General features: G+C 39.8%; 1 pseudogene; it reads right to left on the minus strand.

Annotated features, from left to right (window-relative positions):
- Positions 1 to 2,306: 2,306 nt before the first annotated feature.
- LOC102287283 (olfactory receptor-like protein OLF4) lies at positions 2,307 to 4,889 on the minus strand (annotated as a pseudogene).
- Between the last annotated feature and the right edge of the window lie 19,912 nt (positions 4,890 to 24,801).

Raw genomic sequence — 24,801 nt, forward strand, 5'->3', positions numbered from 1 at the left:
TCCACTGAATATTCAGGGTTGATTTCCTGTAGGACTAATTGGTTTGATATCCTTTCAGACCAAGGGACTCTCAAGAGTCTTCTCCAGCACCACAGTTGGATAGCATCAATTCTTTGGTGCTCAGCCTTCTTTATGGTCCAACTCATCCAGTCACTGTACATGATAAACTAAAGACTAACCTACTTACATGGGGCTCCCCTTGTAGCTCAATCAGTAAAGAATCTGCCTGCAGTGCAGGAGACCCAGGTTCAACCCCTGGGTTGGGAAGATCCCCTGCAGAAGGAAATGGTGGCCCACTTGCTTGGGAAGTCTCATGAACAGAGGAGCCTGGTGAGCTGCAATCCATGGGGTCGCAAAGAGTTAGACACGACTGAGCGACTAACACTTACTTACTTAACCTATTTATGTAAAAGGAAGAAATTGACATAAAGTTGTTCAAGACAGAAGACCACTACAACTACACACACCATTGTGCAGGAGCCTTTAAAACACAAAACAGAGTCTGACAGTTTACAGTAGACCCATGAGGAAACAATCATAACTCAGATCAACTGCCCATCATAGAAACTCATTAGGTAAAAAATAGATTATACTAAATCATTGCTTTTAGAATGACTTAGTATGTAGCAACAGCTAACTGATACAATAATCCAAGTGAAAAGAACTGAGGGGAATTATAATGATAATATAATAATGTAAAATAATATATAACATATAATAATATGTTGCTTTTTTCTAGGCAATTGTTGTGTTGCTATTTTCTACACAATAGCATTCATGATTTATCTATTATTCAAGTTTATCACATACAATTTTATCAAAATGGGATTCCATTTAGATTTCCTTGTAGGTAAACAGGAAAAGCTAAACCTATTTGTGAGAAATTTGTACCTTAATCACAGGAAAGTGAAAAAGCAAAAGTCGCTCAGTCATATCTGAATCTTTGTGACCCCCATGGACTATACAGTCCATGGAATTCTCCAGGCCAGAATGCTGGAGTGAGTAGCCTTTCCCTTCTCCTGGAGATCTTCCCAAGCCAGGGATTGAACCCAGGTCTCCCGCATTGCAGGCAGATTATTTACCAGCTGAGCCACCAGGAAAGCCCAAGAACACTGGAGTAGGTAGCCTATCCCTTCTCCAGTGGATCTTCCTGACCCAGGAATCAAACAAGGGTCTCTTGCATTGCAGGTGTATTCTTTACCAACTGAGCTAATCAGGGAAGGCCGTTTATCACAGGACTAGATAGGAATTTAAGATCTAGTGAGCCATAATTTGGAGATATATCTATATCTATCTATCTATACATATATATATACCATGTATACCATTTAAATATGATATTCATGTTGCTCATTCACTACTCTTTCATTGATTATAGCAGAAATTGAAGTGGGGACTATTTTGTCTAGAGCAATGGAAGGAGTCATTTATTTGTAGGCAACAATGGAAGTCTTCAAGTAGAAAGATACAATTACGCCAAAAAATTCTTCACCCCAATGATAAACCCCTTTACAGAGAGATACTAAATCACGTACATCAATAAGTAAATAGACACCATTAAAAAATTGCTTGCAAATATATAGTCTGACACAAATTTTTGCTGCATAATACTTAAGGTCTTCTCTGACTCTAGGTCTTATTATGTCAAAGTCTTTTTTGAAGTTTCTGTTTCACGTAGATGTCAATTAGAGACATGCATTTGATGCTCAGCTTTACCAGTAACTCCTATAGAGAATGTAGACACTAGGCTAAATAGAGAATAATACACTGTGAGGGAGTAAAATCAGATGACTGTTTATGAAATACACTATCTGTTAACATCCACATTTTCTGAAAGAGCAATTATGGTAGTGACACTCCAAGATATGAAGAACTAAAATGTGATAAACTGTAGTTTCATGTTTTACTCTCCTATGAAATTACATAATTGATTTGCTTACCTAGTGTTTTTCCATAGAAGTAACACAATTCTTGATTATTCTTTTAGCAAAAAGAAAGAACAATTACTCAGTACGAATTATATCATTTCAGAAGAATTTATTCTTAAGAAATGCGTGAAGCCTCATGAGATAAATGGGAATTTACATATGTTTCACACATGGTTTTGAATCCATTTGAGAGAGTAGAAAAATAATGAGAAAAAACTTAGAGAACAGCAAAGTTAATCAATGATGTTTTAAAAATTGTACAGAGAAGTTGAAATCAAAGAAATGGAAATATTAGGCTATAAATTGAAGAAGCAATTGCTATTATCACAATCTGATCAAAGAATCACATATCTGGCTATGAGGCTTTGAGCCTTGCTATCATGGGCAGTTCTTCAGCCCAAGGGCAAATGGCCCTTTTATAAACGTTTCCACCACAAATAATCTTTTCAGAGCCCTTTTTATGTATTTATTTCTCAGACTGTAGATGAAAGGGTTCAGCAAGGATGTGACCACAGTGTATATCACCGAGGCGATTGTACTTGAATGTGAGCTGTGGATAGCACCAGAGCTAAGGTAAATTCCTAAGACTTTCAATATTGTTCCATTGATCTATATTTCTGTCTTTGTTCCAGTACCATACTGTCTTGATGACTGTGGCTTTGTAGTAGAGTCTGAAGTCAGGCAGAAAATAAAAAGCTCAGAGAAAAATCCACACACCTATGGACACCTTATCTTTGACAAAGGAGGCAAGAATATAAAATGGAGAAAATTTTAAATTGTTCCACCCACCTAACAATTGGTGCTGGGAAAACTGGTCAACTACTTGTAAAAGAATGAAACTAGAACACTTTCTAACACCACACACAAAAATGAACTCAAAATGGATTAAAGATCTAAATGTAAGACCAGAAACTATAAAACTCTTAGAGGAGAACATAGGCAAAACACTCTCCGACATACATCACAGCAGGATCCTCTATGACCCACCTCCCACAATATTGGAAATAAAAGCAAAAATAAACAAATGGGACCTAATTAAACTTAAAAGTTTCTGCACAACAAAGAAAACTATAAGCAAGGTGAAAAGACAACCTTCAGAATGGGAGAAAATAATAGTAAATGAAGCAACTGACAAACAACTAATCTCAAAAATATACAAGCAGCTCAATTCTAGAAAAATAAACGACCCAATCAAAAAATGGGCCAAAGAACTAAACAGACATTACTCCAAAGAAGACATACAGATGGCTAACAAACACATGAAAAGATGCTCAACATCACTCATTATCAGAGAAATACAAATCAAAACCACAATGAGGTACCATTTCACACCAGTCAGAAAGGCTGCTATCCAAAAGCCTACAAGCAATAAACTTCTGGAGAGGGTGTGGATAAAAGGGAACCCTCTTACACTGTTGGTGGCAATGCAAACTAGTACAGCCACTATGGAGAACAGTGTGGAGATTCCTTAAAAAACTGGAAATAGAACTGCCTTATGACCCAGCAATCCCACTGCTGGGCATACACACTGAGGAAACCAGAACTGAAAGAGACACATGTACTCCAGTGTTCATCGCAGGACTGTTTATAATAGCGAGGACACGGAAGCAACCTAGATGTCCATCAGCAGATGAGTGGATAAGAAAGCTGTGGTACATATACACAATGGAGTATTACTCAGCCATTAAAAAGAATACATTTGAATCAGTTCTAATGAGGTGGATGAAACTGGAGCCTATTATACAGAGTCAAGTAAGCCAGAAAGAAAAACACCAATACAGTATACTAACACATAAATATGGAATTTAGAAAGATGGTAATGATAACCCTGTATGCAAAACAGCAAAAGAGACACAGATGTATAGAATAGTCTTTTGGACTTTGTGGGAGAGGGCGAGGGTGGGATGATTTGGGGGAATGGCATGGAAACATGTATGATATCATATAAGAAATGAATCGCCAGTCCAGGTTCAATATAGAATCCTTGGGGCTGGTGCACTGGGATGACATGGAGGGATGGTACAGGGAGGGATGTGGGAGGGGGGCTCAGGATGGGGAACACATGTACACCCGTGGCAGATTCATGTTGATGTGTGGCAGAACCAATACAATATTGTAAAGTAACTAACCTCCAAATAAAATAAATAAATTTAAAATTAAAAAATAAATAAATTAAAAAAGGAAAAAAAAATTCCTAAGGCTGTAAAATAAAATAGGGAGACAACCAAAAGGTGGGACACACAGGTAGAAAATGCTTCATATTTCCCTTGAGCCGATGAGATCTTACATGTGCAAGAAACTATTTTAGAGTAAGAGTAAAGGATACCAGCAAAAGGACCAACACCCATCAGGACAGCTGCTAAATACATCACTATGTTATTAAGAAAGTTGTCAGAACTAGCAAGTTGTACCACTTGATTGAGTTCACAGAAAAAGTGGGGGGTTTGCATTTCTGAAAAGAAGGACAATCACAGCATTATTAAGCTATGTAGCAAGGATTGCAAGGCAATCAGCACCCAGGATATCAAAACCAGCAATACAGAGGCAGGGGCTCATGATAACTGTGTAATGCAAAGGATGGCAGATGGCCACATACCAATCATAGGCCATCACTGTCAGGAGAATGTTATCTAATTCTGCAAAGAGAATGTAAAAATACATCTGGGTGATGCAGGCTTCATCGGTGATAGCTTTGCTCTATGTCTGGATGTTCCACAGTATCTTTGGGATGGTGGTGGAGGTGAAGCAGATGTCTACAAAGGACAGGTTGGAGAGGAAGAAGTACATGGGGGTGTGGAGGTGGGAGTATGGGCTGACAACCAGGATTATGAGCAGGTTTCCAAACACAGTGATCAGGTACATGGTGAGTAAAAGTCCAAATATGAAGGGCTGTAGTTCTGGTTCCCTTGAAAGTTCCAAAAGAAGAAATCCTGAAATCTGCTTATTGTTACTTGGTTCCATGGGGTGGAGCTGACTACCAGGAAAAATGAAAATAATGACAATTTTCACTCATACTGGTATAATAGCTTAAATACTGCAATTCCTATTTAGCCCTCAAGAAGTTGATGTTAATATTTTATTTACAGCTAAGTTCTATTTTAGCATATGTGTGTATGTTTAGCCACTTCAGTTGTGTCCGACTCTGTGTGACCCCAAGGACCATAGCACACCAGCCTCCACTGTCTATGGGATTTCCCAAGAAAGAATTCTGGTGTGTGTTTCATTTTGATATTTGGCAAAACTAATACAATTATGTAAAGTTTAAAAATAAAATAAAATTAAAAAAAATTAAATTAAATTAAAAATATTGATGGATGAATGGATAAGGAAAATGTAATATGTAAATATGTATATATGTTATGCTATGCTAAGTTGCTTCAGTCATGTTTGACTCTTTGAGATCCTGAGGACTGTAGCCTGCCAGGCTCTTCTGTCCATGAGATTCTCCAGACAAGAATACTTGAGTGGGTTGCCATAACTTCCTCCAGGGGATCTTCTAGACACAGGGATCAAGCCCATGGCTCCTGCAGCTCCTGAATTGCAGGCAGATTCTTTCCCACTGAGCCACTGAACTGTGGTGTTGGAGAAGACTCTTGAGACCCTTGGACTTCAGGGAGATCCAACCAGTCCATCTTAAAGGAAATCAGTCCTGAATATTCATTTGAAGGACTGATGCTGTAGCTGAAACTCCAGTACTTTGGTTACCTGATGCGAAGAACTGACTCATTAGGAAAGGCCCTGATGCTTGGAAAGATTAAAGGTGGGAGGAGAAGGGGACAACAGAGGATGAGATAGTTGGATGGCATCACCAACTCAATGGGCATGAATTTGAGCAAGCTGGTGATGGAGAGGGAAGCCTGGCATGCTGCAGTCCATGGGGTTGCAAAAAGTCAGACAAGACTGTGTGACTGAACTGAACTAAACTGAACTGAAAGTTAAAGAAAGACCCATGAGAAGCAGCATGTGTTTCCTGGGGTTATTTTGACTTGAATAAAATACCATATGAATGCAAAGATATACCATTAAAAAAAAAAAGTTCATATATTCTAGAGTTTTAATGTGATACTCCTTCATTCATTTGAGAAATACATATTTAGTACTAACCATGTTCCAAGCACATGGAGGCAGAGTGTTCAGGAAAGTCCAGCAAACTAGCTGTTGTTTGAACAGATTCCTAAAGAGAGACAAGGAGCTAGTGTGATGTCGGAATTGTGTGCCTGGGAGAGGGAGCTGGCACTGCTAAGGACCTGAGGAAGATGCTTGATCCACATGTTCAACAGCAAAGAAGGAAGCCAGTGGGGCAGAGAGATAAGGGAGAGGGGGGAGTGATTAGAGATGGTGTTAGGGATGCTGAGGAACAAGGTGGCCTTCCTGCTATGCTGAACTTTCAGTCCAGAGAATTCCTCCTTCCATGAGGTTCCTTCAGTTTCAGTTCAGTTCAGTTACACATTATCAATTTAGGTATAAAACCATCCTGTGAATCATATCAGATTCACTTCTTGGTTCAATCTGTTGTTCTGATCTGTGTATATAAGTCATTTAGCATATGGGTCCAGGTGCCTCTGCTGTAAGAACTGTTCTCAGTTTCAAGACAAAAGCACATACACAGTCTTATGGACTCTGAGGGAGAGGGAGAGGGTGGGATGATTTGGGAGAGTGGCATTGAAACATGTAAAATATCATGTATGAAACGAGATGCCAGTCCAGGTTTGATGCACGATACTGGATACTTGGGGCTAGTGCACTGGGACAACCCGGAGGGATGGTATGGGGAGGGAGGAGGGAGGAGGGTTCGGGATGGGGAACACATGTATACCTGTGGCAGATTCATTTTGATATTTGGCAAAACTAATACAATTATGTAAAGTTTAAAAATAAAATAAAACTTAAAAAAAAGCACATACACAACACACACATACACACACACAGCATGTTCTTCTGTGTTGTGTCACCATCATACATTGGTCACACAGATTCACCCTCTTTAGGCTGTGAGTGGTTACAGCTCAGCTGGTCAGGTCAAATAATTATTCTTCAAAATAATATATAATTTTACCATGAAATTCCAGTTTATAAACTTCTCACAGAACAATTAATGTGAGGTTCAGTTTTGCTATAGCCAATGTCTGCTTGGTATTTTGAGAAGAATAAAAAGTTTGAGAGTGAAAGAAACAGAGAGAAATGAAATGGATATATGGACATTAAAGGAAAATAATATCCAATATACTCAATGACCCCGAGACAATGCAATAAAGAAAGATTTCCTTGCTTCATCAACATTCCAACTCCAGTGACATCTCCTTGATGTCCTGGAAAAATAATAGAGAAAAATATATTTTGTCCAAAGATGTAAAAAATGATATACTTATGACATGGAACATCTTGGACTTCCCTTGGTGGTTCATTCAGTAAAGCATCTGTCTACAATGTGAGAGACCTGGGTTCGATCACTGGGTTGGGAAGATTCCCTGGAGAAGGAAATGGCAACCCACTCCAGTACTCTTGTCTTGAAAATCCCATGGACAGAGGAGCTTGGTGCAGGCTACTATCCCTGGGGTCGCAAAGATTTGGGCACAACTGAGCAACTTCACTTTCACTATGACATGGAACATCTTACAATTTGAATATCCCAAGAGGAAAAGAAACAATTGGAATATAAACTACCAATTCAATATCAGAAATATACAAAATACAACAGAAGTTGGATATATTTTATATGAAGCATATAAAGCAGAAGTCTTTCTTAAGGACTTTCCCTATTTGTTTCCTCCTGTTCATAAATAAGATCCTTATACTTATTTTCTACTTTTACTGGAAGCATTTTATGCCTCCTATTCCTTCTAAAGGAATTTCCCTGGTGGCTCAGAAAATAAAGAATCTGCTTCTCAATGCAGGAGACATAGGTTCAATCCCTGGGTCAAGAAGATACCCTGGAGAAGGAAATGGTAACCCACTCCAGCAGTTTTGCCTGGGAAATCCCATGGACAGAGGAGGCAGTGGGCTACAGTCCATGGGGTTGCAAGAAGTGGAGCAGGTTAGAGACTAAACCACCACATCATTCCTTCTGAGCTTCCACTATTACCATTTAATTGTCAGGATTGACATTTGTATTTTCAAGAGCAATGTTCACTTTATTTTTAGACCATAAATAAGAACATTAACACCTGGAAAATCAGAAAACAATGGCGAAGGCCTCTGGCCCCTGGGCTATGCAAGATTGGTCCTTGGGTGACCTCAGGTACATGTTCCTGGTTTCCATCCTCTCTGATGCTCTCCTGCAGCGTCTGTGGACCTATCAGAATGGCCTGCCTGCAGATTGAGAGAGAAAGCTTTCTCTGTAGAAGTCAAAATTCCTCCCTAAATGATTACTGATGCAGACAGAATTTTTGTCCCCAAATAAGAAAACAGGAAGTGATTAAATCAAGCATTCGTTGCCAGACAGATGTATAACTTCAAAAGCAAGAACCAGGCCTTCACCAACCAAAGTGACACTGGCTGAGGTACTGCAGCAGAGGAGATATTTACAGCTTCCTGTGTCAGCTTATTAGGCATGTTTTCCTCTGGTTACTCCAACCTTTAAATATATGATTTTCCATGGGGACTCTTTACTGGACAGAATGGATTATTTTTCCTGCTGATTCTCTTCCTAATACACTACATTAAAAGTTAGGTGAATTTATTTTTTATTACTCCTTCCTCTTTAATTCTCTTGCTTCTAAAGCCCTAAGGCTCCCAGTGTGTCATCACATCCCTGAGTACAAAATTTTCTTTAAACTGTAACATTCAGGATTTGTCTTGGCTAGGTCCCTCATGGCTTTAACACTTTGATTTGGGTCAGGGACAGAACCACTGAAATCTCTAAACATTACTATTCTCCTCTTCAAAATGGGGGATGACTTTGCTACTTTAGAATAAAACCATGGTCAGTATACTCCTTGGATGCATGATAGTTTCTCCAAGCCAATTAGAAATTTCCCAGTTATATCAGATGTTAAGAGATATCCTTTAATACCTCAGTACTAAATGTTTGTACTTAGAGATATTTATATGTTGACATGTACTGTAAACTCTCTTAGTGTAATATATGTGTGTGTGTGTGTGTGTGTGCTATGCTCAGTCACATCTGTCTTTGTGACCCCATGGACTGTAGCCTGCCAGGCTCATCTGTCCATGGGATTGCCAGTCAAGAATACTGGAGTGGATTCTTCCCATCACAGTGAACTTCCCAAGGCAGGGATCAAGCCCATATATTCTGCATTGAAGGCAGATCCACCAGGTGGATCAGGCAGTAAAGAATCTGCTTGCATGCAGAAAATGCAGTACATATATACAGATAGATAGATATAGATATACAGATATATAGATATATAGTGTGTGTGTGTGTGTGTGTGTGTGTGTGTGTGTGTGTGTCTATGTGCCATAACCTGACATGAGTGGATATTTGGGAACCTGGCGGTGAGACACAGCAAAGGCTCAGACGTGAAGCAGTGTCTAAACCGGGCCATGGCACCTACTACTGGTGCTTACATGGGCTTCATATCAGAGGCAACTCCAATCATTGACTACAGCTGGATGCCACGGCCACACCCCTACCCATGCCAGAAGTCCATGCAGGTCCCAGCTTCCTGTATTTGCAGCCCATAGTATTACAAGAACAGCAGCCCTATTATAGGACCACAAGAGCTTCAGACCCAAAGATGCTTCTGAGCAGGGGAGGGCCAACTATTGGTGGTGCTTGCAGAGACAGTGCATCAGAGGCAGTCTACATCTCCAGCTCTGCCCAGGCCAACAGGTCCATGACGCACCACATGTTGAGTGCCATACACTGGCACTTCTTGCTCCAGCACTGCTCCCTTCTGGGTCGACCAAGCTGGTGCAAGAGTGGGGAAGCACACACTTAGGGGGAACAAAGTCAGCTCAGACCTGACCCTCAGGGCTTCTGCTCTAGCAACTTGGTACCTGTCTCCCTTCCATTAGGCCAGTGTGTTGTTAGTCACTCAGTCTTGTCTGACTCTTTGTGAGCCCATGGACGGTATTCTGCCAGGCTCCTCCATCCATAGAATTTTCCAGGCAAGAATACTGAAGTGGGATGCCATTTTCTTCTTGCCTCTAAACAAAGAGAAAGACATATCTCATACCTGACTCAAGCCCAAGCCTTCCATACCTCCTAACAAGATGATTGCAATCAGTGAACCCCAAAGAAAGGCATGAATTGTGATAACATCAGAACCAGCTCTTCCAGTAAAGCCACTGGGCACACATCAACTGTATGTGACTGTTCCCACAGAAAGACACCACTTTAAGATATAAAGAGTTAACTTTGGTGCATAATTTCAGAAGACAGACAAAGGTAATTAAAATGAAAAGACAGAGGAATTTGTCCCAACTTAAATGATGAGATATCATGCCTAAAAAAGAGCTAATGAAAGAGAAACAAACAGTTCACCAGATTTGGAATCAATGCATTAGTAAAGATATAAAACTCTATTTTCTCAACCTAAAATGATTCAAGGTCTCTTCCAAGAAGTTTTACTTTCACATTCACCCTGTGCATTTAGTTAATAAGTGGAAGAACATTGTGTTACATGTGTCTCTTTCAATTCTGCTTTCCTTGGGGTGTATGTCCAGCAGTGGTGTTGGAGGGTCATATGGCAGTTCTATTTCCAGTTTTTCAAGGAATCTCAACAGTGTTCTCCATAGTGGCTATATTAGTTTACATTCCCACCAACAGTGTAAGAGGGTTCACTTTTCTCCACATACTCTCCAGCATTTATTGTTTGTAGACTTTTGGATAGCAGCCATTGTGACTGGTGTGAAATAGTATTCATGTGGTTTTGATTTGCATTACTCTGATAATGAGTGATGTTGAGAATCTTTTCATGTGTTTGTTAGCCATCTGTATGTCTTCTTTGGAGAAATGTCTGTTTGATTCTTTGACCCATTTTTTGACTGGGCTATTTACTTTTCTGGAATTGAGTTGAAGGAGTTGCTTATATATTTTGAGATAAATTATTTGTCAGTTGCTTCTTTGTTATTTTTTTCTCCCATTCTGAAGTTTATCTTCTGACCTTGCTTATAGTTTCCTTTGTTGTGCAAAAGCTTTTACATTTAATTAGGTCCCATTTGTTTACCTTTGCTTTTATTTCCATTACTCTGGAAGGTGGGTCATTGAGGATTCTGCTGTGATTTATTTCAGAGAGTGTTATGAATGTGTTTTCCTCTAAGAGGTTTATAGTTTCTGTTCTTCTGTTTAGATCTTTAATCCATTTTGAGTTTATTTTTGTGTATGGCGTTAGAAAGTGTTCTAGTTTCATTCTATTACAAGTGGTTGACCAGTTTTCCCAGCACCACTTGTTAAAGAGACTGTCTTTTCTCCATTTTATATTTTTGCCTCCTTTGTCCAAGATAAGGTGTCCATAGGTGTGTGGATTTATCTCTGGGCTTTCTATTTTGTTCCATTGATCTATATTTCTTTCTTTATGCCAGTACCATACTGTCTTGATGAATGTAGCTTTGTAGTAGAGCCTGAAGTCAGACAGGTTGATTCCTCTAGTTCCATTCTTCTTTCTCAAAATTGTTTTGGCTATTCAAGATTTTTTGTATTTCCATACAAATTGTGAAATTATTTGTTCTAGCTCTGTGAAAAATACCGTTGGTAGCTTGATAGGGATTGCATTGAATCTATAGATTGCTTTGGGTAGTATACTCATTTTCACTATATTGATTCTTCTGATCCATGAACACTGTATACTTCTCCATCTATTAGTGTCCTCTTTGATTTCTTTCACTAGTGTTTTATAGTTTTCTAACTGGTTCCAAATAGGAAAAGGAGTTCGTCAAGGCTGTATATTGTCACACTGTTTATTTAACTTATATGCAAAGTACATCATGAGAAATGCTGGACTGGGAAGAACACAAATTGGAATCAAGATTGCCAGGAGAAATATCAATAACCTCAGATATGCAGATGACACCACCCTTATGGCAGAAAATGAAGAGGAGCTAAAAATCCTCTTCATGAGAGTGAAAGTGGAGAGTGAAAAAGTTGGCTTAAAGCTCAACATTCAGAAAACAAAGATCATGGTATCCAGTCCCACCACTTCATGGGAAATAGATGGGGAAACAGTGGAAACAGTGTCAAACTTTATTTTTCTTGGCTCCAAAATCACTACAGATGGTGACTGCAGCCATGAAATTAAAAGACGCTTACTCCTTGGAAGGAAAGTTATGACCAACCTAGATAGTATGTTCAAAAGCAGAGACATTACTTTGCCAACAAAGGTTCGTCTAGTCAAGGCTATGGTTTTTCCTGTGATCATGTATGGATGTGAGAATTGGACTGTGAAGAAGGCCGAGCACCAAGGAATTGATGCTTTTGAACTGTGGTGTTGGAGAAGACTCTTGAGAGTCCCTTGAACTGCAAGAACATCCAACCAGTCCATTCTGAAGATCAGCCCTGGGATTTCTTTGGAAGGAATGATGCTAAAGCTGAAACTCCAGTACTTTGGCCACCTCATGTGAAGAGTTGACTCATTGGAAAAGACTCTGATGCTGGGAGTGATTGGGGGCAAGAGGAGAAGGGGACGACAGAGGATGAGATGGCTGGATGGCATCACTGACTCGATGGACGTGAGTCTGGGTGAACTCTGGGAGTTGGTGATGGACAGAGAGGCCTGGCATGCTGCGATTCATGGCGTCTCAAATTGTCGGACACGACTGAGCTACTGATCTGATCTGATATATAGGTCTTTACTTTCTTTAGGTAGATATACTCCTAAGTATTTTATTCTTTTCATGGCAATGGTGAATGGGATTTTTTCCTTAATATCTTTTTCTGTTTTCTCATTGTTAGTGTATAGGAATTCAAGGGATTTCTGTGTGTTAATTTAATATCTTGCAACTTTACTCTATTCATTGACTAGCTCTAGTAATTTTCTGGTGAAGTTTTTAGGATTTTCTATGTAAAGGACCGATGTGGTCCTAAACTGGTAGAGAAATAGGACGGGAGAACACTTTCTCCCCAACAAATTCATCAAAAGAACATTTAAACCCTGAGTAAATTCCACAAAACATGTTCTGAATGCTGGGAGAGGACATCAGGCACCCAGAAAAGCAGCCCATTGTCTTCGAAAGGAGATGTTTTATCAATGGTGCTGAATAGATGGAGAAGTCTTGAGGCTACTGTAAAAGTAAGACTGAAAACCAGAAGCAGGAGGCTTAAATCAAAATCCTGAGAACACCAGAGAACTGCTGACTCCAGGGAACATTAATCGACAGGAGCTCATCAAATGCCTCCATACCTACACTGAAACCAAGCCCCATCCAAAGGTCAACAAATTCCAGACCAAGACCATGCAAATTCTCCAGCAACACAGGAACACAGCCCTGAGCTTCAAAACACAGGCTGCCCAAAGTCACTCCAAACCCATTGACATCTCATAACTCATTACTGGACACTTCATTGCACTCCAAAGAAAAGAAGACCAGCTCCACCCACCAGAACACCGACACAGGCTTCCCTAACCAGGAAACCTTGAAAAGCCAGTTGTACAATCCCACCCACAGTGAGGAAACTCCACAATAAAGAGAACTCCACAAACTGCCAGAATACAGACCCCAAATACAGCAATCTAAACAGGATGAAGAGATAAAGGAATACCCAGCAGGTAAAGGAACAGGATAAATGCTAACCAAACCAAACAAAAGAGGAAGAGATAGGGAATCTACGTGATAAAGAATTCCGAATAATGATAGTGAAAATGATCCAAAATATTGAAATCAAAATGGAATCACAGATAAATAGCCTGGAGACAAGGATTGAGAAGATGCAAGAAAGGTTAAACAAGGACCTAGAAGAAATAAAAGAGAGTCAGTATATAATGAATTGGAGAAGGAAATGGCAACCCACTCCAGTGAATAATGCAATAAATGAGATCAAAAACACTCTGGAGGGAACAAATAGTAGAATAACAGAGGCAGAAAATAGGATTAGTGAAGTAGAAGATAGAATATAGGAAATAAATGAATCAGAGAGGAAAAAAGAAAAATGAATTAAAAGAAATGAGGACAATCTCAGAGACTTCCAGGACAATGTTAAACGCCCCAACATTTGAATCATAGAAGTCCCAGAAGAAGACAAAAAGAAAGACCATGAGAAAATACTTGAAGAGATAATAGTTGAAAACTTCCCTAAAATGGGAAGGAAATAATCACCCAAGTCCAAGAAATCCAGAGAATCCCAAACAGGATAAACCCAAGGCGAAACACCCCAAGATACATATTAATCAAATTAACAAAGATCAAACACAAAGAACAAATATTAAAAGCAGCAAGGGAAAAACAACAAATAGCACACAAGGGGATTCCCATAAGGATAACAGCTGATCTTTCTAATAGAAACTCTTCAGGCCAGGAGGGAATGGCAGGACATACTTAAAGTGATGAAAGAAAATAACCTACAGTCCAGGTTACTGTACCCAGCAAGGATCTCATTCAAATATGAAGGAGAAATTAAAAGCTTTACAGATGAGCCAAAGCTGAGAGAATTCAACACGACCAAACCAGCTCTCCAACAAATGCTAAAGGATCTTCTCTAGGCATGAAACACAGAAAGGGTGTATAAACTCGAACCCAAAACAATAAAGTAAATGGCAACGGGATCATACTTATCAATAATTACCTTAAATGTACATGGGCTGTGAAAAGAGACAAAGAAGGACATTACATAATGATCAAAGGATCAATCCAAGAAGAAGATATAATAATTATAAATATATATGGACCCAACATAGGAGCACCACAATACGTAAGACAAATGCTCACAAGTATAAAAGGGTTTTTCTATGTAGATGATCATGTCATCTGAAACAGCAAGTTTTAATTCTTCTTTTCCAATCTGAATTCCTTTTATTTCTTTTTCTGCTCTGATTGCTGTGGCCAAAACTTCCAAAACTATTTTGAATAGTAGTGGTGAGAAAATGCACCTTTGTCTTGTCCCCTGACTTTAGGGGAAATGCTTTAATTTTTCACCACTGAGGATAATGTTTGCTGTGGGTTTGTCATATACAGCTTTTATTATGTTGAGGTATGTTCCTTCTTTTCCAATGAGTCAACTCTTCGCATGAGGTGGCCAAAGTACTGGAGTTTCAGCTTTAGCATCATTCCTTCCAAGAAATACCAGGGCTGATCTCCTTCAGATTCGACTGGTTGGATCTCCTTGCAGTCCAAGGGACTGGATAAGGGGACGACAGAGGATGAGATGGCTGGATGGCATCACTGACTCGATGTACGTGAGTCTCAGTGAACTCCGGAAGTTGGTGTTGGACAGGGAGGCCTGGTGTCCTGCGATTCATGGGGTTGCAAAGAGTCGGACACGACTGAGCGACTGATCTGATCTGATCTGATGTTCCTTCTACTCCTGCTTTCTGGAGAGTTTTTATCATAAATGGATGCTGAATTTTGTCAAAGGCTTTCTCTGCATTTATTGAGATAATCATATAGTTTTCATCTTTCAATTTGATAATGTGGTGTATTATGTTGATTGATTTGTGGATATGAAAAGAATCCTTGCATCCCTGGGATAAAGCCCACTTGGTCATGATGTATAATCTTTTTACCATGTTGTTGGATTCTCTTTGATAGAATTTTGTTAAGGATTTTTGCATCTATGTTCATCAGTGATATTGGAGAGTAGTTTTCTTTTTTTATGGCATCTTTGTCAGATTTTGGTATTAAGGTGATGGTGGCCTCATAGAATGAGTTTGGAAGTTTACCTTCCTCTTCAGTTTTCTGGAAGAATTTGAGTAGGATAGGTGTTAGCTCTTCTCTAAATTTTTGGTAGAATTCAACTGTGAATCTGTCTGGTCCTGGGCTTTTGTTTGCTGGAAGATTTCTGACTACAGTTTCAATTTCCATGCTTGTGATGGGTCTATTAAGATTTTCTATTTCTTCCTGGTTCAGTTTTGGAAAGTTTTACTTTTCTAGGAATTTGTCTATTTCTTCCAAGTTGTCCATTTTACTCTCATATAGTTGCTGATAGTAGTCTCTTATGATCCTTTGTATTTCTGTGTTGTCTGTTGTGCTTTCTCCTTTTTCATTTCTAATTTTATTGATTTGATTCTTCTCCATTTGTTTCTTGATGGGTCTGGCTCATCTGGATGAGTTTGTCAATTTTATTTATTTTCTCAAAGAACTAGCTTTTAGCTTTGTTGATTTTTGCTATGGTCTCCTTTGTTTCTTTTTCATTTATTTCTGACCTAATTTTAAGATTTCTTTCCTTCTACTAACCCTGGCGTTCTTCATTTCTTCCTTTTTAGTTGGTTTAGGTGTAGAGTTAGGTTATTTATTTGACATTTTTCTTGTTTCTTGAGGTAAGACTGTGTTGCTATAAACCTTTCCCTTAGCACTATTTTTACATTTCATGCAAAGATGGGCTTGATAAAGGACAGAAATGGTATGGACCTAACAGAAGCAGAAGATATTAAAAAGAGGTGGCAATAATACACAGAAAAACTGTACAAAAAATATCTTCATGACCCAGATAATTACGATGGTGTGATCACTCACCTAGAGCCAGACATCCTGGATTGTGAAGTCAAATGGGCCTTAGAAAACATCGCTACGAACAAAGCTAGTGGAGGTGATGGAATTCCAGTGGAGCTACTTCAAATCCTGAGAGATGATGCTGTGAAAGTGCTGCACTCAATATGCCAGCAAATTTGGGAAACTCAGCAGTGGTCACAGGACTGGAAAAAGTCAGTTTTCATTCCAATCCCAAAGAAAGGCAATGCCAAAGAATTCTCAAACTACTACACAATTGCACTCATATCACATGCTGGTAAAGTAATGCTCAAAATTCTACAAGCCAGGCTTCAGTAGTACATGAACTGTGAACTTCCAGATGTTCAAGCTGGTTTTAGAAAAGACAGAAGAACCAGAGATCAAATTGCCAACATCTGCTGGATCATAGAAAAAGCAAGAAAGTTCCATAAAAACATCTATTTCTGCTTTATTGACTACGCCAAAGCCTTTGTGTGAATCACAATAAACTGTGGAAAATTCTGAAAGAAACAGGAATACAAGACCACCTGACCTGCCTCTTGAGAAATTTGTATACAGGTCAGGAAGCAACAGTTAGAACTGGACATGGAACAACAGACTGGTTCCAAATAGGAAAAGGAGTACATCAAGGCCATATATTGTTACCCTGCTTATTTAACTAATATACAGAGTACATCATGAGAAATGCTGGGCTGGAAGAAGCACAAGCTGGAATCAAGATTGCTGGGAGAAATATCAGTAACCTCAGATATGCAGATGACACCACCCTTATGGCAGAAATTTAGGAGGAACTAAAAAGCCTCTTGATGAGGGTCAAAGAGAAGAACTTAACATTCAGAAAACAAAGATCAAGCATCTGATCTCATCACTTCATGGGAAATAAATGGGGAAACAATGGAAACAGTGTCAGACTTTATTTTTTTGGGCTCCAAATTCACTGCAGATGGTGACTGCAGCCATGAAATTAAAAGATGCTTACTCCTTGAAAGAAAAGTTATGACCAACCTAGATAGCATATTCAAAAGCAGAGACATTATTTTGCCAACAAAGTTTCGTCTAGTCAAGGCTATGGTTTTTCCTGTGGTCATGTATGGATGTGAGAGTTGGACTGTGAAGAAAGCTTAGTGCTGAAGAATTGATGCTTTTGAACTGTGGTGTTGGAGAAGACTCTTGAGAGTCCCTTGGACTGCAAGGAGATCCAACCAGTCCATTCTGAAGGAGGTCAGCCCTGGGATTTCTTTGGAAGGAATGATGCTTAGGCTGAAACTCCAGTACTTTGGCCACCTAATGGGAAGAGGTGACTCATTGGAGAAGACTCTGATGCTGGGGGGGATTGGGGGAAGGAGGAGAAGGGGATGACAGAGCATGAGATGGCTGGATGGCATCACTGAATTGATGGACGTGAGTCTGGGTGAACTCTGGGAGTTGGTGATGGACAGAGAGGCCTGGCATGCTGCGATTCATAGGGTCACAAAGAGTCGGACACGACTGAGCGACTGAACTGAACTGATAGGTTTTGGGTTGTTGTGTTTTCATTTACATTCGTTTTTATGCATATTTTGATTTCTGTTTTGACTTCTTCTGTGATTTGTTGGTTATTCAGCAGCGTGTTGTTCAGCCTCCATATATGGGAGTTTTAATAGCTTTTCGCTTGTAATTGACATCTAATCTTACTTCACTGTGGCCAGAAAAAATGCTTGGATGATTTCATTTTTTTAAATTTACCTAGGCTAAATTTATGGCCCAGGATGTGATCTATCCTGGAGAAGGTTCTGTGCGCACTTGAGAAAAAGGTGAAATTCATTGTTTTTGGGTGAAATGTCCTAGAGACATCAATTAGGTCTAACTGGTCTATTATATCATTTAAAGTTTGCATTTTCTTGTTAATTTTCTGTTTAGTTAATCTGTCCATACATTTGAGTGGGGTCTTAAAGTCTCCCACTATTACTGTGTTATTGTTAATTTCCCCTTTCATACTTGTTAGCATTTGCCTTACATATTGTGGTGCTCCTATGTTCGGTGCCTATATATCTTGTTATTATATCTTCTTCTTGGACTGATCCTTTGATCATTATGTAGTGTCCTTCTTTGTCTCTTTTCACAGTCTTTAGTTTAAAGACTATTTTACCTGATATGAGTACTGCTACTCCTGCTTTCTTTTGGTCTCTATTTGCATGGAATATCTTTTTCCAACCCTTCACTTTCAGTCTGTACGTGTCCCTTGTTTTGAGGTGGGTCTCTTGTAGACAGCATACATAGGGGTTTTGTTTTTGTATCCATTCAGTCAGTCTTTGTCTTTTGGTTGGGGCATTCAACCCATGTACATTTAAGGTAATTACTGATAAGTATGGTCCCATTGCCATTTACTTTATTGTTTGGGGTTCAAGTTTATACATCCTTTCTGTGTTTCATGCCTAGAGAAGATTCTTTAGCATTTGTTGGAGAGCTGGTTTGGTCGTGTTGAATTCCCTCAACTATTGCTCTTCTGTAAAGCTTTTGATTTCTCATTCATATTTGAATGAGATCCTTGCTGGGTACAGTAACCTGAGCTGTAGGTTATTTTCTTTCATCACTTTAAGTATGTCCTGCCATTCCCTCCTGGCCTGAAGAGTTTCTGTTAGAAAGATCAGCTGTTATCCTTATGGGAATCCCCTTGTGTGCTATTTGTTGTTTTTCCCTTGCTGCTTTTAATATTTGTTCTTTGTGTTTGATCTTTGTTAATTTGATTAATATGTATCTTGGGGTGTTTCGCCTTGGGTTTATCCTGTTGGGAATCTCTGGATTTCTTGGACTTGGGTGATTATTTCTTTCCCCATTTTAGGGAAGTTTTCAACTATTATCTCCTCAAGTATTTTTTCATGGTCTTTTTTTTTTTTGTCTTCCTCTTCTGGGACCCCTATGATTTGAATGTTGGGGCATTTAACATTGTCCCAGAGGTCTCTAGGTTTCCTCATTTCTTTTAACTCTTTTTTCTTTTTTTCCCCTCTCTGGTTAATTTATTTCTACCATTCTATCTTATACCTCACTTATACTATTTTCTGCCTCAGTTATTCTACTGTTGGTTCCCTCCAGAGTGCTTTTGATCTCAGTTATTGCATTATTCATTATGTATTGACTCTTTTTTTATTTTTTCTAAGTCCTTGTTAAACATTTCTTACATGTTCTCAATCCTTGTCTCCAGGCTATTTATCTGCAATTCCATTCTGTTTTCAAGATTTTGGATCATTTTCACTATCACTATTCTGAATTCTTTTTCAGGTAGATTCCCTATCTCTTTCTCTTTAGTTTGGTTTGGTGGGAATTTATCCTGTTCCTTTACCTGCTGAGTATTTCTCTGCCTTTTCATCTTGTTTATATTGCTGTGTTTGGGGTAGCCTCTCTGTATTCTGGAAGTTTGTGTTTCCTCTTTATTGTGGAGGTTCCTCACTGTGGATTGGGTTGGATGGGTGACTTGTCAAGGTTTCCTGGTTAGGGAAGCTTGTGTCAGTGTTCTGGTGGGTTGAGCTGGATTTCATCTCTCTGGAGTGCAATGAAGTGTCCAGTAGTGAGTTTTGAGATGTCAATGGGTTTGGTGTGACTTTGGGAAGCTGTATATTGAAGCTCAGAGCTATGTTCCTCTGTTACTGGAGAATTTGTGTGGTATATTTTGCTCTGGAACTTGTGGGCTTTTGGGTGGTGCTTGGTTTAAGTGTAGGTATGGAGGCTTTTGATGAGTTCTTATCAATTAATATTCCCTGGAGTCAGGAGTTCTCTGGTGTTGTCAGGTTTTGGACTTAAGCCTCCTGTCTCTGGTTTTCATTCTTATTCTTACAGTAGCCTCAAGACTTCTCCATCTATACAGCACTGATGATCAAACATCTAGGTTAATGATGAAAATTTTCTCTACAGTGAGGGACGCCTGGAGAGGTACACAGAGTTTCATGGAGAAGAGAAGAGGGAAGGGGAAGATAGAGGTGACCAGGTGAGAAGAGGGGAAATCAAAGGGAGAGAGAGAGCAAGGTAACCAGTAATCACTCCCCTAAGTGCTCTCCACAGTCTGGATCCCTCCGAGATGTTCACGGAGTTACACAGAGAAGAAAAGAGGGAGGCAGGAGACAGAGGTGGCTAGGAGGATAAAAGGGGGAATCAAAAGGAGAGACAGAGATCCAGCCAGTAATCAGTTCCCTAAGTGTTCTCCACATCCCGCAATACACAAAGAGATTCACAAAATTGGTTAGAGAAGAGAAGGGCTAGGGAGGAGATAGAGGTGACCTGGTGGAGAAAAGGAGAGTCAAAAGGGGGAGACAGCAATCAAGCCAGTAATCTCACTCCCAAGTAAAAATGGGTACTGAAGATTGGCTTCTTAAAGGTACACAATTGATAAATACCAATAAGCAAAGATTAAAAATCTAGAGTAGAGGTTATATTCTCAACAATACAATATTAATAAAACAAAACAAATGCACAAAAATTATTATATATATATATATACATATATGAAGTCTGCTTTAAAAATAGGGTCCTTTTTTGAAAGGTAATAGTAGGTTATAAATGGAGAAGGCAATGGCATCCCACTCCAATACTCTTGCCTGGAAAATCCCATGGGCAGAGGAGCCTGGTAGGCTGCAGTCCATGGGGTCGCGAAGAGTCAGACACGACTGAGCGACTTCACTTTCACTTTTCATTTTCATGCATTGGAGAAGGAAATAGCAACCCACTCCAGTGTTCTTGCCTGGAGAATCCCAGGGACCAGGGAGCCTGGTGGGCTGTCGTCTATGGGGTCACACAGAGTCGGACATGACTGAAGTGACTTAGTAGCAGCTTAGCAGTAGGTTATAAAAATGAAAATCAAAGGAGTAATATAGGACTGAGAAAACATTAAAATGACAATAATAAAAATATATCTAGAAATTTCGCTGAAGCTGTGGCAGACAGAGTGGGGTCAGTTCATTTTCAGATAGTTCCTTGATCCAGCTTATACATTTCAAGATCTATAGGTCCCTTCCAATGTAGTACGTGCTAACTACACGGTTTTAATCTGTTACACCTGTCACTTCCAGAGCAGTTCCCTCTGTTTATTTTAGCTTCTTCTGTTTGCCAAGTCTCTTCAGTGTCTAACTTCCGCCCTGACACAAGAAGGTGATGGTGGTCATTTTTTTAGGCTTACTTGTTCAGTCCTGCTGTGCGGAGGGACTAAGCCTACAAACAACTATCACTGGCGTGTGTGGGGAGTGCTCACAGTGTTTCAGCTGCACTGGGTTTGCACTGGCTCACTGCGTGTGTGCTTTCATGGTCTACACTTCTCAAGCTCTAGGTTGCTCTGCCAGGAACTTTCTGAGGTGGGCCCTGGGTTGTGTGCACTTCCCAGGTCTAAGCTGCTCAGATTCAGATTCTCGGGTACTCCACAAAAGTGCAGAATCAGTTGGGCCTGCATTTTGTGCCCTTCCCAGGTCCGAGTAGCTCAGGTGACCAGATGCTTGGTGAGCGTGGTCAACCCCAGGTCGGGGGTGCATCTTGTCACCTTCCCTGTCCCAGCTGCTCAGTTTTCTGGGTGTACAATGGGCGCGCCCTCTCAGGTGTGCCAAGTGTCTCTTCTGGGGAGCTGATCTCTGGCTGCGACCCTCCCAGCAGATGTCAACCATCCAGAATCCCAAGAAGTCTTAGTTAGCAATGAAGCCTACTTGTAGTTTGGTAGAGGATGCCTCTCTGGAGCCGCAATTGCCCTCTTCTGGCTCTGGCTGCCCCCGCCTGCCTGTCTCCAGCAGGGGATGGGCCAGTCAGCAGCTGGCTAGCTCTGCTCAGTCCTTTGTTCTGTGATCAGGGCTGGCAGTGTCTTAGGTTAGGGCTTTTCATGGGATAGTTCTCTCTCCCTCTCTCTCTCTCTCTCTTTCTCTTTCGCTATCCCGCAGTCCTGGTTGCTATCTCAAGTTAGTCCCCTCAGACTATCCTTGGGGCATTCAGGCCCAGTCTTTACCCTAAACAATGCAGCCCGTGCCTCCCTGTCCAGCCCCCACTTGCTAGTGGCAGATGAGAGTGTCTGGGATGTTTCTCTGCTGAGAGTTACCCTTAGGCATGTAATCTGTAGGTCTTAATTAATTATTTATTTATTTTTACTCCCAGTTATGTTGCCCTCTGAGATTCCAAGATTCACCAAAGACCTGCCATTAGAGTGTTTCCTGGTTTCTCTCTTTTTTAAGACTCCTTTCCCGGGACAGATCTCTATCCCTATGTCTTTTTTCTCTCTTTTTATCTATTATATTTTGTCCTACCTCCTTTCGAAGACAATGGGCTGCCTTTCTGGGTGCCTGATGTCCTCTGTCAGCATTCAGAAGTTATTTTGTGGAATTTGCTCAGTGTTCAAATGTTCTTTTGATGAATTTGTGGGGGAGAAAGTGGTCTATCCATCCTATTCCTCCACGATCTTAGGACCATCAAGACATAACTCCTAATAAATTCTTCATAATTCTATGATACTCCATCAAAGAAAGGGAATTACAAAATATTTTTAATTCAAAGATAGGAAAATGGTGAGTAGAAAAAAATAAAAACTCTCTCTATATAAGACTTAGAATAGACACTTCATTGCACTCCAGAGAGACAAATCCAGCTCCACCCACCAGAACATGGACACAAGCTTCCCTAGCCAAGAAACCTTGACAAGCCACCGATATAACCCCACCCACAGAGAGGCAACTCCATAATAAAGAGAACTCCAAAAACTGCCAGAATACAGAAAGGCCACCCCAAACTCAGCAATATAAACAAGATGAAGAGACAGAGGAATACCCAGCAGGTAAAAGAACAGGATAAATGCCCACCAACCAAACAAAAGAGGAAGAGATAGGGAATCTACATGATAAAGAATTCCAAATAATGATAGTGAAAATGATCCAAAATCTTGAAATAAAAATGGAATTACAGATAAAAAACCTGGAGACAAGGACTGAGAAGATGCAAGAGGTTAAACAAGGACCTAGAAGAAATAAAAAAAGAGTCAATATATAATGAATAATGCAATAAATGAGATCAAAAACATTCTGGAGGGAACAAATAGTAGAATAACAGAAGCAGAAAATAGGATTAGTGAAGTAGAAGATAGAATGGTAGAAATAAATGAATCAGAGAGGGAAAAAGAAAAAAGAATTAAAGGAAATGAGGACAATTACAGAGATCTCCAAGACAATGTTAAATGCCCCAACACTCGAATCATAGGAGTCCCAGAAGAAGAAGACAAAAAGAAAGACCATGAGAAAATACTTGAAGAGATAATAATTGAAAACTTCCCTAAAATGGGAAGGAAATAATCACCCAAGTCGAAGAAACCCAGAGTCCCAAACAGCATAAACCCAAGGCAAAACACCCCAAGACACATTTTCATCAAATTAACAAAGATCAAACACAAAGAACAAATATTAAAAGCATCAAGGGAAAAACAACAAATAGCACACAAGGGGATTCCCATAAGGAAAACAGCTGATCTTTCTAATAGAAACTCTTCAGGCCAGGAGGGAATGGCAAGACATATTTAAAGTGATGAAAGAAAATAACCTACAGCCCAGATTATTGTACCCAGCAAGGATCTCATTCAAATATGAAGGAGAAATCAAAAGCTTTACAGACAAGCAAAAGTTGAGAGAATTCAACACCACCAAACCAGCTCCCCAACAAATGCTAAAGGATATTCTCCAGGCTGGAAACACAAAAACGGTGTATAAACTTGAACCCAAAACAATAAAGTAAATGGCAATGGGACCATACTTATCAGTAATTACCTTAAACGTAAATGGGTTGAATGCCCCAACCAAAAGACAAAGACTGGCTGAATGGATACAAAAACAAGACCCCTATATATGTTGTCTACGAGAGATACACCTCAAAACAGGGGACACATACAGACTGAAAGTGAAGGGCTGGAAAAAGTTATTCAATGCAAATAGAGATCAAAAGAAAGCAGGAGTAGCAGTACTCATATCAGATAAAATATACTTTAAAACAAAGGCTGTGAAAAGAGACAAAGAAGGACACTACATAATGATCAAAGGATCAATCCATGAAGATTATAAATATATATGCACCCAACATAGAAGCACCACAATATGTAAGACAAATGTTAACAAGTATGAAAGTTGTTATGTGACTGAACTCAGTTAAGGTTTCTATGTAATCTTAGAATATTCTTGAGGGTCTTCCCTGGTGGCTCAGTGGTAAAGAATCTCCTGCCAATGCAGGAGACAGGTTTGATCCCTGATCCAGGAAGATCCCACATGTCATGGAACAATTAAGCCCATGCGTCACGACTATTGAGCCTGTGCTCTAGAGCTTGAGAACTGCAACT

The sequence above is a fragment of the Bos mutus genome, chromosome 7, assembly GCF_027580195.1.
Source record: "Bos mutus isolate GX-2022 chromosome 7, NWIPB_WYAK_1.1, whole genome shotgun sequence".
In the NCBI taxonomy this organism is placed as follows: Eukaryota; Metazoa; Chordata; class Mammalia; order Artiodactyla; family Bovidae; genus Bos; species Bos mutus.